Below are 13366 nucleotides of genomic sequence, written 5' to 3' on the forward strand. Positions count from 1 at the left end.
AATGGCCTAATTCTGCTCCTATATTTTGTGTTCGTGTGAACCCACCAACTCTGGCGGTGTTTCAGTAAGGATGGACGCTTTCAAGCAGCATTATAACAGACTTCAGCCCTGGAAGCCACCATTAGCTCCAAGCCCAGTTTCCCCTGCACATTACAAGCCTCCCCTGAGGCGCGATGCGGACAGATTCCCGGAACTGCCGGCCTAACAGAATTATTGAAGAATCTTCATCACAAATTGAAGGAGCTCATGGCCCCAATTTCTCAGAGCCAACCGGGGCTGGCCAATAAATATCACCCTCTCTGGCCAGAAAATACGATTTTGCTTTAAACGCCTGATCTAAACTCATTGGAGCCGCAACTGAATTACCGTGTTTCCTCCAGTTCCCGCCAACCAGCAAGCCACTGTGGAAGATCGCATTCGCTCGATTGCTTTGACCTTTACTGTGAGGAATGCAGCTCCGAGCTGGAGAAGGAAATCACAAAGCTGGCACCTTCACACGGCCATTGTTAGTTTGACACATCATTCAAGTGCCGTTCGGTAAGTGGCAAAGTTTATACGCAGAGTATTTTTGTGACTGAGCGATATATTTCTAGCAGCGGCTGTGCTTCAAGTCTTGGTGAATGAAATCGCCACCGCATGTGTTATGAGACAACTCCGCTGCACTGGTCTGTGCCGCGTCTCTTGTGAATCAACGTGCTCGAACAGCAGGGTTCAAGAGCATCTCCCGCCTTCACCTTCATCAGCCTGGACATCCTGCTGGAAGATACAATTCGCAGGAATGCATCAACACAGAGCGCGGACGGGGGTGGGGGTGGTGGTGGTGGTGGGGGGGGGAGACAGCTGCGAGTCAAAACCTACCGGCCGCTTTATAAACTGGCAAACCGGCACGGCCACCGCACGGGCGGTTACCCCACCGATAAACGATGCGCTTAGAATGAAAGAGTAGCCTGGTGGTGGTAAAGTGCGAGCGCTCCTTCCCCCGCCGCGGAATGGTCACGCTCCGTGTGAGAATCAGCCTGACTGCGAATTGTTACATTGTGCTCCCGAACTGTGTCGCTTTCACGTCGTCCCCACGTCGGGATTGACTTTATTAAAAGGACGTCCAAGACAAGTCAAGAGGACTGCATTCCGTCTCTGCAAGGTAAAGTGCAGAGCCTGGATTAAATGTCGTCGTCCCCCACCCCCGAGAAGCAATCGAGGCTCAGGGGGATGGTTTCAGTTTCCCGGACACCAACAATTCTGCACTTGAAATTACGATTTCGGTTGTACCGTTTGATGTATACCGCGATCTTTTCGGTTGCCAGGAACAGCATTTACAACCTGTTAAATCGCGCTAATTTTCTGGCGATGACCTTGAGCCCCGGTTATTACTTCTGATGCAGTCCCGAGTAACGGTTTTAATAAATGGGTCTATCTCGCCTACTTTCAGCGCGAGTAAATGTGGTTAAAGAGAATCTGCATATACTTTTAAATGCCGTGGAGAATATCAGTATCATACATGCATTGGTGAATGGTGTATTATCAAAGCCCTTTCACTGCATGGGGCTGCGTACTGGTCGTTATAACAATGAGTAAATAGGTCGTTTTAATTCCAGGGCGAAGAGGATTTTACCCCCACTGATCAACTGAAGTTTCCCACTTGAGCTCCAACTTCTCAGAACTGGTAAGTCAAAATTAATTTACTCCGGAATGATGACTTTTCTCCCCTGTTGTCCCGTTGTTGTTTGAAGCGCTGGGGGATTTGCGGGAATAAATCTCGGGTGCAGTCTGCTAATCAGCCGATGGTAATCCGTTGCCTGTAGCCGCGGAGATCTGAAACGCTTGCTGCAAGTGCGTTGAGTTTGCAGCTCGCATTCTGAGGGAGGTTCGCGGGAATGTGATGACCTTCGAGTGAGTGGATGAATTTGTTTTCACTCTGTGAGGAGAAAACTCCGAACGTCTCATTATTTTTGTTTATGCATGACTCTGGGTAATACTAAGCGGCATTGTGTTTCTGAGGATGCATCCGTTTTTAAATCTAAACACTAAGACTTCTTACTGCATGAGTGCAGGACCTCCGCACATCGGGGCTTTGCCCGTACAGAAAAAGTGGGCTTTAGCACCCACCGTCGGCAGCCTTAAAGCCCCGAGGTGTGCGACCCTGACTGACGTGGGGTTTGAGTTCCAAGTTCCTGCAGCGACCTTTTTACCTGCATGGCTTTTAGCTATCGTGGAATTCCAGATAAAATTAAACGATGCCTTTTTTACCAGCCTTAATAGACTGTCCTCGCCACTCCATTTGGATTGCCAGACAGTGGACTATTCCAAGTCTAGATAAATTCATTTCATTTATTTAATTCTCCAATTATAAAGTCAAGTGAAAGGTAAGGCCCAGATTTTTTTAGTGCAGGTCAGTAGCTTCAGTCAAATCTTCTAATCTATTAAGACTGTAAGGTATAGGAGAAGAATTGGGCCAAGTCAGGCAGATGCATTTTCCCTCTCAGCCCCAAGCTCCTGCCTTCTCCCCATGTCCCTTCATGCCCTGACTAATGAAGAATCGGTCACCCTCTGCCTTAAATATATCTGCCTCCACAGCTGCCTGTGGCAAAGAATTCCACAGACTCACCACGCTCTTGCTAAGTTATCTTGATTTAGTTAGGGTGTCAAATCAAATTTTTATAAAGGACCGTGTGCCTGCCTGTCCTTAAACTCTGAAATTGCATTTGCTAAGTTTTCTATTGCACGTACATTTAGAGTCTATTTCTAATTTTCACAATATTAATATTCATTCTGCACCCTGATAAATTCCCATTCCATGCCTTGATAATTTTCTCTTTCCTCCTCCCCAATCATATTTCACTCTGGGTCAGCAGTAAACCACTCTTCACCTTCATAAGCACAGGAGAAAATAGGCTGCATTCAGCTGGCACTCTAGCATGGAAAGCAAGGAGTTTTTCAAGGTTAATACACTGTTGTCCCATCCTCAAAGTAACTACCCCAATTAGAAGACCTTCATCATCAAGTTTCAACAATTTTAATATATGTCAACATTTTAAGCTTCTTATTGCTGCAAAGTGACTTTCAGATTTCAAGTATGCTAGAGTAGTGGAAGGAAAAGGTGCATTTTCTGATGTGTGTGTGGGGGGGGGGGGGTGTTGAAATGATTAGTGTCATCCATGCCTCAGAGAGTCAGAGACTTCGAAACAGTTACTGCTTTTGAATCCACCACAGATTCAAATTTCAGCTTTGCATCCTTCGATTATTTTTAGATGGTAGGATTGTGATTAAGCTATTGGACACGCATCCAGAGGCTCAGACTGTTAATGCAAAGGTGTTGGTTCAAATCCCCTCCAGGACTGGGGAATTTCATTTCAAGTTAAGTAAATCGCTTATATATATAAAAAAATATTGCTGATCTCAACCTGAAGCTGCCAGATTGTTTTAAAGGCCCGTCTGGTTTACAGATTTTTTTTTTCACAGAAGGAGATCTGCTGCCCTGACTGGCCTACATGTAATTAATTCTTAGCCCCTTCTCAGTTTGGGGGGCTAATGAGGATAGAGAATAAGTCCCATTTCACGTCTTAGAATCAGAATCAGGTTTAACAACACCTGCATATGTCATGAAATCTGTTGTCTTTGCGGCAGCATTACATAGCAATACATAATAATTGAGAAGCAAATGAATTACATTAAGTATATAAAATAGTTAAATTAAATAAGTAGTGCCAAAAACAGAAATTAAAAATGTAGTGATATAGTGTTTATGGATACAATGTCCATTCAGAAATCAGATGGCAGAGGAGAAGAAGCTGTTCCTGCTTCACTGAATGTGCCTTCAGGTTTCTGTAATTCTTCCTGATGGTAACAATGAGAAGGGGGCATTAATGATGGACGCCACCTTTTTGAGGCATCTCTCCGTGGATACTGCAGAGGCTCATGCCCATGATGGAGCTGGCTGAGTTTGCAACTTGTATTTTGATCCTGTGCAGTAGCTGCCCCCACCGCCCCATACCAGACGGTGATGCTGACAGGTAAAATGCTCCCCATGCTACATCTGTAGAAATATCACAAAAAGAAATGCATAAAAAATTTAAACAGTAGTGGGAAGGAAAAAGTTTCTTTGATAATAAAAGTTGTGCATGCCATTTATTAGTGCATTTGCAACATGAATTTCTTCATGACATAAGGCAAATATTTTTAATATGTATCATCAGTGGAATTTTATATTAAGAGTAATAAATACACAGGAGCATTTAGATGATGGCCATCAATAAGGGATTCAGGTAATAGCAAACCGTGAGGACACTGTTCAAGTGCTTTATAACTGCAGGTTGTAATCACATAACATCTATTTGTTTTTAATAATGTGCTTTGTACAGTTTTAAGGTATTTTGATCTGTATGTTTGCGCTGTGATTGAGTACCATATGAAGTAAATTGGCCAACTGCACTTTATGCAATGCCTTTATAAGTTTAACCATTACAGATTTCAGTTTGGTGAATGCAGTGGGGGCGGCGTGGTAGCGTAGCGGTTAGTACAACGCTTTACAGTACCAGCAACCCAGGTTCAATTCTCACCTGTAAGGAGTTTGTACGTTCTCCCCGTGATGGCGTGGGTTTCCTCTGGGTGCTGTGGTTTCCTCCAACAGTCCAAAGATGTACCGGTTGGTTGGTTAATTTGTCCTGTGATTAACTAGGGTTATATTGGGGGATTGCTGGGTGGCCTGGCTGGAAAGGCAGGAAGGGTCTGTTCCACACTAGATCTGAATAAATAAATATTGCTGATACTACGACAGTTAATTAGTGAGAGATACTGCAGGCTACCCATATCCAAGACCAAAGAGTCCCCTTATTTATATATATATATATATATTTAAAAATCAGCATATAATTATTGCACCACATTCCATTTTGCATTGAACAGCAAATATTAAAGCAACCCACACATACAATCTTGGCCCAAGTTTATTGGCATTGGTCCTGTTCACTTGTACAGGGGACCCACAGCACTTATTAATCATTAGCCAATTCCTTCTTGTGGAGGAATTGCTTTGCATCTCAGGCAATTTATCTTGTTTACATGTGGGTGTGAATGATAGTTTCACTGCCCAGTAGAGTGTGAATTCATGGGTAATTAAAAATGTATCTGTCTGAATTAATCAGCTGACATTGCCAGCCCTGTGGATTTTCTTTTGGAATGAATGTAAAGATAGGACTAAGAAATAGGGATTATACCGACAACATAAATGTACAGAAGTCTGCTTGAATTTGCAGCCAGCCCCCTGTGTAGGTCAGTTTAAGATTTTCTAATGTGTTGCACAATCAGCAGATTTGGTAGCTGATTTATTTTTCAATTGAACCTGAAATGGCTTTGAAGACGGCCATCCTTCAAAAAGGCAGATGAAAATGACTTGTCTTGCGAAGGGTTGTGCAGCTCTGCAAAGAATATTTCAAGTGTGCATGTGTGGACCTGGAGTATTAATCTATTGCTGCCCACTGACAGCAAAACAGATTTCAATACAGCAACTGCATACACTTTTTGCACTGTCAAAGGTGAACTATAATATTTCTTACATGAGATTGCCTCCAAGGATCTTGCCACTCATCTGAAAATTGCCCATGTTATACCAGATGAAAAATCAGGTTTATTCTGTGGAAATGCTGTCTCATGTCAGAGTGTGCTTGATTAAACATCTTGTACAGCTTGCATATCGGTTTGACTCTGCTACCAGCTTTCATACCACATGGATGAGTATTTTATTGTGGTCCACTGGTAACACTGCAATGAGGTTGTAACACCTCCTACATCTCACTCCAGCTTTTCAAAGTTCAAAGTAAATTTATTACCCAAGTTATATATACTGTATGTCATCATATGTTACCTTGATATTCATATCCTTGCAGGCACTGGCAGAAAAAAAAAGAAAATTTTACAAGAAACTACACATAAACTAGGACTAATAAGCAACCAGCATGCAAAAAAAGACAAACTGTACAAATGCCAGGAACTTGAGTTGTAAGGAGTCCTTGAAAGTGAGTCTGTAGTCATAGAGTTAGTTCAGGGTAGTGGTGAATGAGTTATCTGCACTGGTTCAGGAGCCTGATGGTTGTAGGGTAATAACTGTTCCTGAACCTGGTGATATGGGTCCTAAATACCTCCTGTCCAGTGGTAGCAGCAAGAAGAGGGTATGGCCTGGATGGTGGGGCTTTTTCATGGGTGCTGCTTTCTTACGACCGTGCTCCATTTACTCTAAATGTACTCAGTGGTGCAGAGGGCTTTACCTGTCCTGGACTGGGCTGCATCCAACTCTTTCTGCAGCCATTTCCTTACCTGGGCATTGAGTAGAGGTGCAGGGGTACTTTGTGATGACCCTTGAATGTTGGATCCAGGACAGATCTGATATGTTGATGCCAAGGAACTTAAAGCTACTGACGCTCTCCACCTCCGTTCCCCTAATGAGGATTTAACTCGTGGACTTTTGGCTTCTTCCTTCTGTGGTTGATAATATTCTCTTTGGTTTTGCTGACATTGAGTGAAGAATTGTTGTTGTGGCACCACTCAAGCAGGTTTTTAAAAAATCTCCCTCCTTTTTGTTGATCTGTCACCACCAAACTGGAATCTGCCAGTGAGGAAATTGAGGATCCAGTTGCACAGGGAGGTGTCGAAGCCAAGGTCTTGGAGCTTAGAGATGAGTTTTGAGGGGGATGATGGGTGATGGTGTTGAATGCTGAGCTGTAGTTAATGAAGAGAATCCAGAAGCATGAATCTTCATGGTCTAGATGTTCCAGAGCTAAGTGAAGAATGAATGAACTGGCAGCTGCTGTTGATCTGTTGTGACAGTAGGAAAATTGGACTGGGTCCAGATCAGTCCTCACGCAGCACATGAGATAGACTTCCAGATGTCATACCTGGTCCACTTGTACTTTCCTGGATCGCCAGTATTAAACGCCACCAATCTAGCTCTTAGCAGATTGTGAACCTCTTGGTTCATCTAGGTCTTCTGGTTGGGGAAGACTCTGAAGGATTTTGTGGTACACACTCATCTGCGCATATCTTTATAAAGTCTGTGACAACCGTGGCATGTTGATTCTGCCAGTATGTTACAGAGTTAACACCAACTCCTGACTGCTACATCCTTTTTCACCCTGATGCTTCTCACCTCTCTACTCTCTTCAGGTGATGAACGTACACTGCAGAATACCGATTTTGTCATTCACCAAGGAATTGAGCTGAGCTGAGTTTTTGCTCCCCTTGATCAATGCTGTTCATCACACCTGGGATGCAGGAACATGAGTGGTTTCTTCTGAAACACTTGTCCTCTGCCTTCACCATATTTTCCTGCAATATGTTCAACACCATTATGGGACTGACATGTTGTTTCAAATGCCTTTCTTTCATTAGGGTCAAACTTAATGTCAAATTTCTTCTCTTGCCATAGATCAATCTGTTGGCTATGTCCTCGGGGAACAGGCAGTAGTCAGTGATAGACATTGATATCTCCCTCCCACAGTAAAGGCTGTGCCTTTTTGACTTCCAAGTGATGTGTAAAAGGAAGAAGCACTGATTCATCAGCTGAGAGTGAAGTGGTATTCAGCTGAGCTTTTCTTTTCCCCGTCTGTGACCTGATGCCGAGAACTCCCAAGGCCACTCCAGCCTGACTGGGGGTCCAGTTGTAAATAACCTGCTGGATATGAAATCCATATTACTAACCTTCATTGAAGTACTGTAAGTATTTTTGGTAGTATAAGGATATGTAGGAATATGAAGGGTGCACAATACAGAAATGGTTAAGAAAATATTGCACGTATGTATAGTAAAATATGAAGAAATGTGATATCGTAAAACCTGAAGAACGTGTCTACTTTGGTGGGAAGGATAGAAAAATAGAGTATTATTGAATGAATGTGAAAGATTAAATGTTTGGAAAGATCTGCTTGTTCCTGTACATGGTTCTTTGCTTGGGGACGCCTCAAGTAATTAAGGCAGCAAGTGTAATATTAGAAACACGGGGAAGTTTGTAGATGAAGGCAACCCAAAGGAACACACACAAGGTACTGGAGGAACTCAGCAGGTCAGGCAGCATCAACGTAAAAGAGTAAACAGTCAACATTTCAGGCCAAGACACTTCCTCAGGACTGAGAGGGAAGGGGGAAGATGCCAGAATAAAAAGGTGGGTTGAGGGGAAAGAGGCTATCCTGAAGATGATAGGTAAAGGCAGTTGGGTGGGAAAGGTCAAGAGCTTGAAGATGAAGGAATCTGATAGGACAGGAGAGTGGACAATAGGAAAAAGGGTAGGAGGAGGCAATACATGGAGGAGTAATAGGCACTTCTTCTCATCTGCCTATTACTTCCCCCTGGGTCCCTGCCTGACCAGCTGAGTTCCTCCAGTATTTTGTGTGTGTTGCGTGAAATATTGGCTTTTCTTGGAAGTCAACTGGAGAGCAAGAGTGAAGTTGACAAAAGGCTTTGGTGAGTCTATACCTGAAAGTTTTGGCCTCCCTTGTAAAAGGAGACTGTACACTGAAGGTTCACTAGATTGATTCTTGGGTTGAGAGTCTTGTAATGAAGAAAGATGGAGCAGATTAGGCCAATAATCTCTGAAGTTCAGGACAACTGAAAGGTGATCTTATTGTGGCAGAAGAAATACTGAGAAGATTGGACAATGTATTTGCTGTTTGAGCACATTTGCCCTGTGGGGTAATTTATATAAAGGGTGAATTAAGGGATCAGTGATGAACCTGTTGAAGAGGAATTTTCCTTAGAGCTATGAATATCTATATTTCTTCCCCAAAAGGAATTTGGAAGCAGTTGACATTGGATATGTTAAACCCTGAGATTTGTGAATATTCTGATTGTAGGGGATAAGAAGCTGGTGAGGATCGGGCAAGGATGGAGTTGAAGCCAAAGATTAACCCAGCAAAGATCGTTATTCACATTGGTTGAGCAGAACTGGAGAACCATGTTGTCTATTCCTTCTCTTCCTCCCACGTCATTCGCAGAAATAAGAACCACAGGAGACAGATTTAAGGTGGTTGGCAGAAGAGTAAGGGGTAAAATTTAGAAGCAGGAAAAAACATTATTGAGATTCCTATGACCCAGAACTCCCTCACTGAAAGCAGACTCAGTTGTTGCTTCTGGAAGAAAATTGACAGGTAATTGAGAGGAAAAAACATTAAACCAGATGGAGAAGCTGAGGGTGGGGATGGGCTCCGTCCAGAGGGAGGGAGCTGAGAGTTGGGACGGGATCCATCCAGAGGGAGGGAGCTGAGAGTCGAGACGGGATCCATCCAGAGGGAGAGAGCTGAGAGTCGAGACGGGATCCATCCAGAGGGAGAGAGCTGAGAGTCTAGACGGGATCCATCCAGAGGGAGGGAGCTGAGATTCAGGACTGACTGTAGCCTGATGGAGGAAGCTGAGTGTGGGTATGGCCTGCATCCAAAGTGAAGAAACTGAGATTTGGGGTGGGCCGCGTCCAAGTGGAGGAAGCAGAGGATGGGGAAATGGGCTGCCTCTGGAGAGGAGGAGGCTGAGGATGGAAACAGGCTGATTTGTCATGGAGAACTGCTGAGGATCCCTTGGGCCACATGATTGCTCAGATAGTTCAGTAATTCACTTCATCTCCTTCTGCATTAACGTGGCAGTTTTTTTTAAAAAAAAAGCTCGCTTGGATCATTAATCCTGATTTTCAGCACGAGTTATTTTCCAGCTAGGATCCATATTCGGAAAGGGTTTTCTAGTTTCTCAGCACAGATGCTCTCAGGTTCAAAAAGACTGGACTCAGCCACACATTTTCCTTGCCTGCTAGCCTGACCCTTTCACATAGGCCATGTGTGGGTAATGATAGACTCATTAACATGTCTATCACTCCTGTTGATCTGGCGCGAGGGAGCGCCAGCTGCGTTAGAACACTACTAGACCAAATGTTACATTGGTCGCATTAATCCTCCTTAAAGCACTGTCTGGCAGAGAATAGATAAAAGATAATGACATTTTTAAAAATAAATGAAAATGCCACATTAAGCAATAAAAATGCCAGATTATTCTAAAAAATTTAAGAGCCTGAAATTATTTTCCATTTGCTCTTCTACAATTAAGTAGGAAAGCAAGGTCACCAGTTTTTGTGTTTACTTTTCCTTTCTGTGTTTAGGCAAATGATTCATGCTGGGTTGCAGTTCCATTACTGCTAGCAGCTCATCAGAGCCTTGTGCAATTAGCCATTCTCCGCACGTAGGGCTGGTTAATGTGCCGCAGGCTCGTCAATAATGGAGGCACCGCAACTGATACATTATTGGCCTAAGCACCCATCTGTACTTTCCATCGAGAGTTTCTGGCTTGTGAGGGTTGTCCAAGTTGTTTTTTTTTTAACATGGTAACAATGAGGCCGAAACCTCATGCTCGCGTCTGGGCTTGGAAGTCTGTCTCTGTTCCTTTTATGTGTTGCTCTAAGTCCTGACATCCTCTAGCCCTAAATAAGAGTACCTTCACCAGAGGACCAGAGTAAGGTAAGGAGGTGAACCACCATCCACACTAGGGATTCCCAACTTGGTGTCCTTGGACCCTGTGCTTAATAGTATAGGTCCATGGCATAAAAAAGGTTGATCTACACCTTGAGTGCAAATTGGGTAATAAATCCGTTTTAAAAGATTCTCACCATCCAGGAGATGCCCTCTTCTCATGACTACCGTCAGGGAGGAGGCACAGGAGCCTGAAGATGGGCACACTACATTTTAGGAACTGTTTCTTCCCCTCTGCCATCAAACTTCTGAGTGGCCCATGAACTCAGCCTCACTATTTTGCTTTACTTTAGTACTGTTAATATATTTATTTTTGTATTTCGTATCACAACCTATAGTAAGTTTTTGTATATTGCACCAGGCTGCTGCCACAAAACCACAAATTTTGTGACGTATGTCGGTGATATTAAACCTGATTCTAATCCCATGTCAGACATGGCTCTCTTTCTACTACTGTGCAATTACCTGACTGTATAAACGGACAATTAAACTGAGCGTCTTCCTGTAATGTACGGTACCTTGCAAAAGTTTTAGGCACATATCACATATACGGGGGGGGGGGGGGGTGTGTGTGTGATAGATATAGGTGTTATAGGCTGGGGTGCCTAAGACTTTGCACACAGTACTGTCATAATTTTATGTATCACACTGTACTGCTCCCACACAAAAAAATTAATGACATATGTGAGTAATGATAAATCTGATTCTGATATGGGTCCCTATTGTGGATTAAGAGTGGCGAGGGAGCAGGGAGAGGGGAATCATGGTTGGAAAGAGGGGAGGGAGTAGGAAGCACCAAAGAGACATTCTGTAATGATCAATAAGCCAATTTTTCAGAATCAAATCATCTTGCCTGCTGTCTCATGGCTGGGTGTGTCTGCGCCTGCGCCTGCTCCTGGCAGTCCTCCTCTGTCACCTGTCCCACACACCTCTCACGGCACTCTGCCCTCACCATTCCCAATACCTTTTGCTCCCGTCAGATTTATAGATTCATGCACATTGACAAATACAACAATGTGCAATAATCTTAAGTTGTATCTATGTGCCTAAGACTTTTGCACAGTACGGTAGAAATTTGGTCCCACCAACCCAGAGGACTCGGAGAGAAGTATAACCAGTTTTCAGTGAAATGCAGCTGATAACAAATGGAGTAGAAAAACATGGCTGGGATTTTCTGTCCTAGCAATTTCCCTTTGTATTTCTGATCTAACAGAGAGCGGAAATTTTGCATTTGCAATTACTTTGAATCCATCCAGACCACCATAACTGCTCCTATGTCTTAATGGTCTTATATCAAGTCTTTTACAATTACAAAAGTTAAAAGATGGTCACAGTTTTTGAAGAACTCTTTAATGAGACTCGGCATTTTAATGAGCAACTACCATTCTCAATTACTGGAGATAAATAAACTGGAAAAAAACTGGTATCCTCCAAATGTTGCCATTTCTTCCAGTTTCCATGCTTTCCTGTAAGGGAGGGGTTCCCAACCTGGGGTCCATGGACCCCTTGTGTAATGGTATTGGTCCATGGCATTAAAAAGACTGAGAACCACTCATCAAATATTGCAGTTGTCATTCAGTAATGTCTTCAGAAAGATAATTGAGGCAATATTTAAGTTTAGGGGTTTAGATTGATCCTACAGTAGGTTAAAAGGTTGGCAGAAGATTGTGGGCCGAAGGGCCTGTACTGTAATGTTCTATGTTCTTAACCAGACTAAATCTAGTAATTCATGAATTAATGCATTGAAGAAAAGAGTTGTCGAGAGTGGAGGATAATATCAATGATATGGTCATTTTATATCAGCACATCAAGACTAGTGTGTTATATAGCAGTAGCAAACAGGAAGGTCAAGACCTGTTGAACACAGTTTTACAGCAACATCCATTAAGGTGCCACATTAATGCAATAGATTGTTTCACGTGTGTATTATTGAGCAAAGAGTTATTGATGCTGAACTGCATAAGGAGATATTGGAACAGGTGACCGACCGAAAGCTTTCCCAAAGCAGGAGGAGAGTCGGAGCATTTTCAATATACCCAGTGCTGAGGGGCATGGCAAAGCCTCCAGTAGTAGACTGACCATAAGACATAGGAGAAGAATTGGGCCATTTGGCTCATCACGTCTGCTCCGCCATCTCTTCATGATCCATTTCCATCTCAGCCCCCATTCTCCTGCCTTCTCCCCACCCTGACCAATCAAGAGCCCATCAAACTCCACCTTAATTGCACCTAGTTACCTGACCTCCACCTGTGGCAATGAATTCCACCCTCTGGCTAAAGAAATTCCTCCTCATTTGACATTCAAAATGGACAACCCTCTATTCTGAGGCTGTGCCCTCTACTTCTAGACTCCCACACCAAAGGAAAGATCCTCTTCACGTCCACTCTATCCAGGCCTTTCAAAATTAGATACGTTTCAATGAGATTCACCCCCTCCCCCAATTAAATTTTAATTTTGCTTAGACTTTGAGCCGATTGCAGGCAGAGTTAGGTCCCCTGGAGAAAAACGGGGTTGAAGTTGATGCATCTCGTGAAACTCCATCAAAGTCTTGGACCCTTCCAGTGGCAGGTACATTACCATTGTTTAATGGTGATGGTGTGATCCTACATGCATGAGTATGGGGGAGGGCGGGAGTTGAAAATAGGGAGGCAATTTTTAAAATTTAATCTCTTCAGCAACCAATTGAATAAAATGAATGTGGTATATTTACATTTACCTTTTGAGGAGTTTACACTGAGGGTGATTGAGTTGGCCTTGAAGGCAAAGGATTTGATCACCACCCTACATAATACCCTACATAATACATTGTGGTGTATTAAAACACCTCAAGACTGATTTCTGATGCCGACGGAGGATGTTTTCGAAATTCTGAG

The 13366-nt window shown here is 43.3% G+C and overlaps 1 protein-coding gene across 2 annotated transcripts in view; it reads left to right on the forward strand.

Annotated features, from left to right (window-relative positions):
- Nucleotides 1-450: 450 nt before the first annotated feature.
- LOC132383356 (hippocalcin-like protein 1) overlaps nt 451-13366 on the forward strand; it is a 143728-nt gene continuing 130812 nt past the window's right edge. Inside the window, exons 1-2 of one of the 2 annotated variants that reach the window (XM_059954250.1) lie at nt 451-537; nt 1596-1663. The gene's annotated coding sequence lies outside the window, so the exon portion shown is untranslated. Of the gene's footprint in view, nt 538-1060; nt 1142-1595; nt 1664-13366 lie in introns of those variants that run through there. The other variant, XM_059954251.1, reaches the window with a different exon arrangement.

This window comes from Hypanus sabinus, chromosome 30 (genome assembly GCF_030144855.1).
Source record: "Hypanus sabinus isolate sHypSab1 chromosome 30, sHypSab1.hap1, whole genome shotgun sequence".
NCBI classification, from domain to species: Eukaryota; Metazoa; Chordata; class Chondrichthyes; order Myliobatiformes; family Dasyatidae; genus Hypanus; species Hypanus sabinus.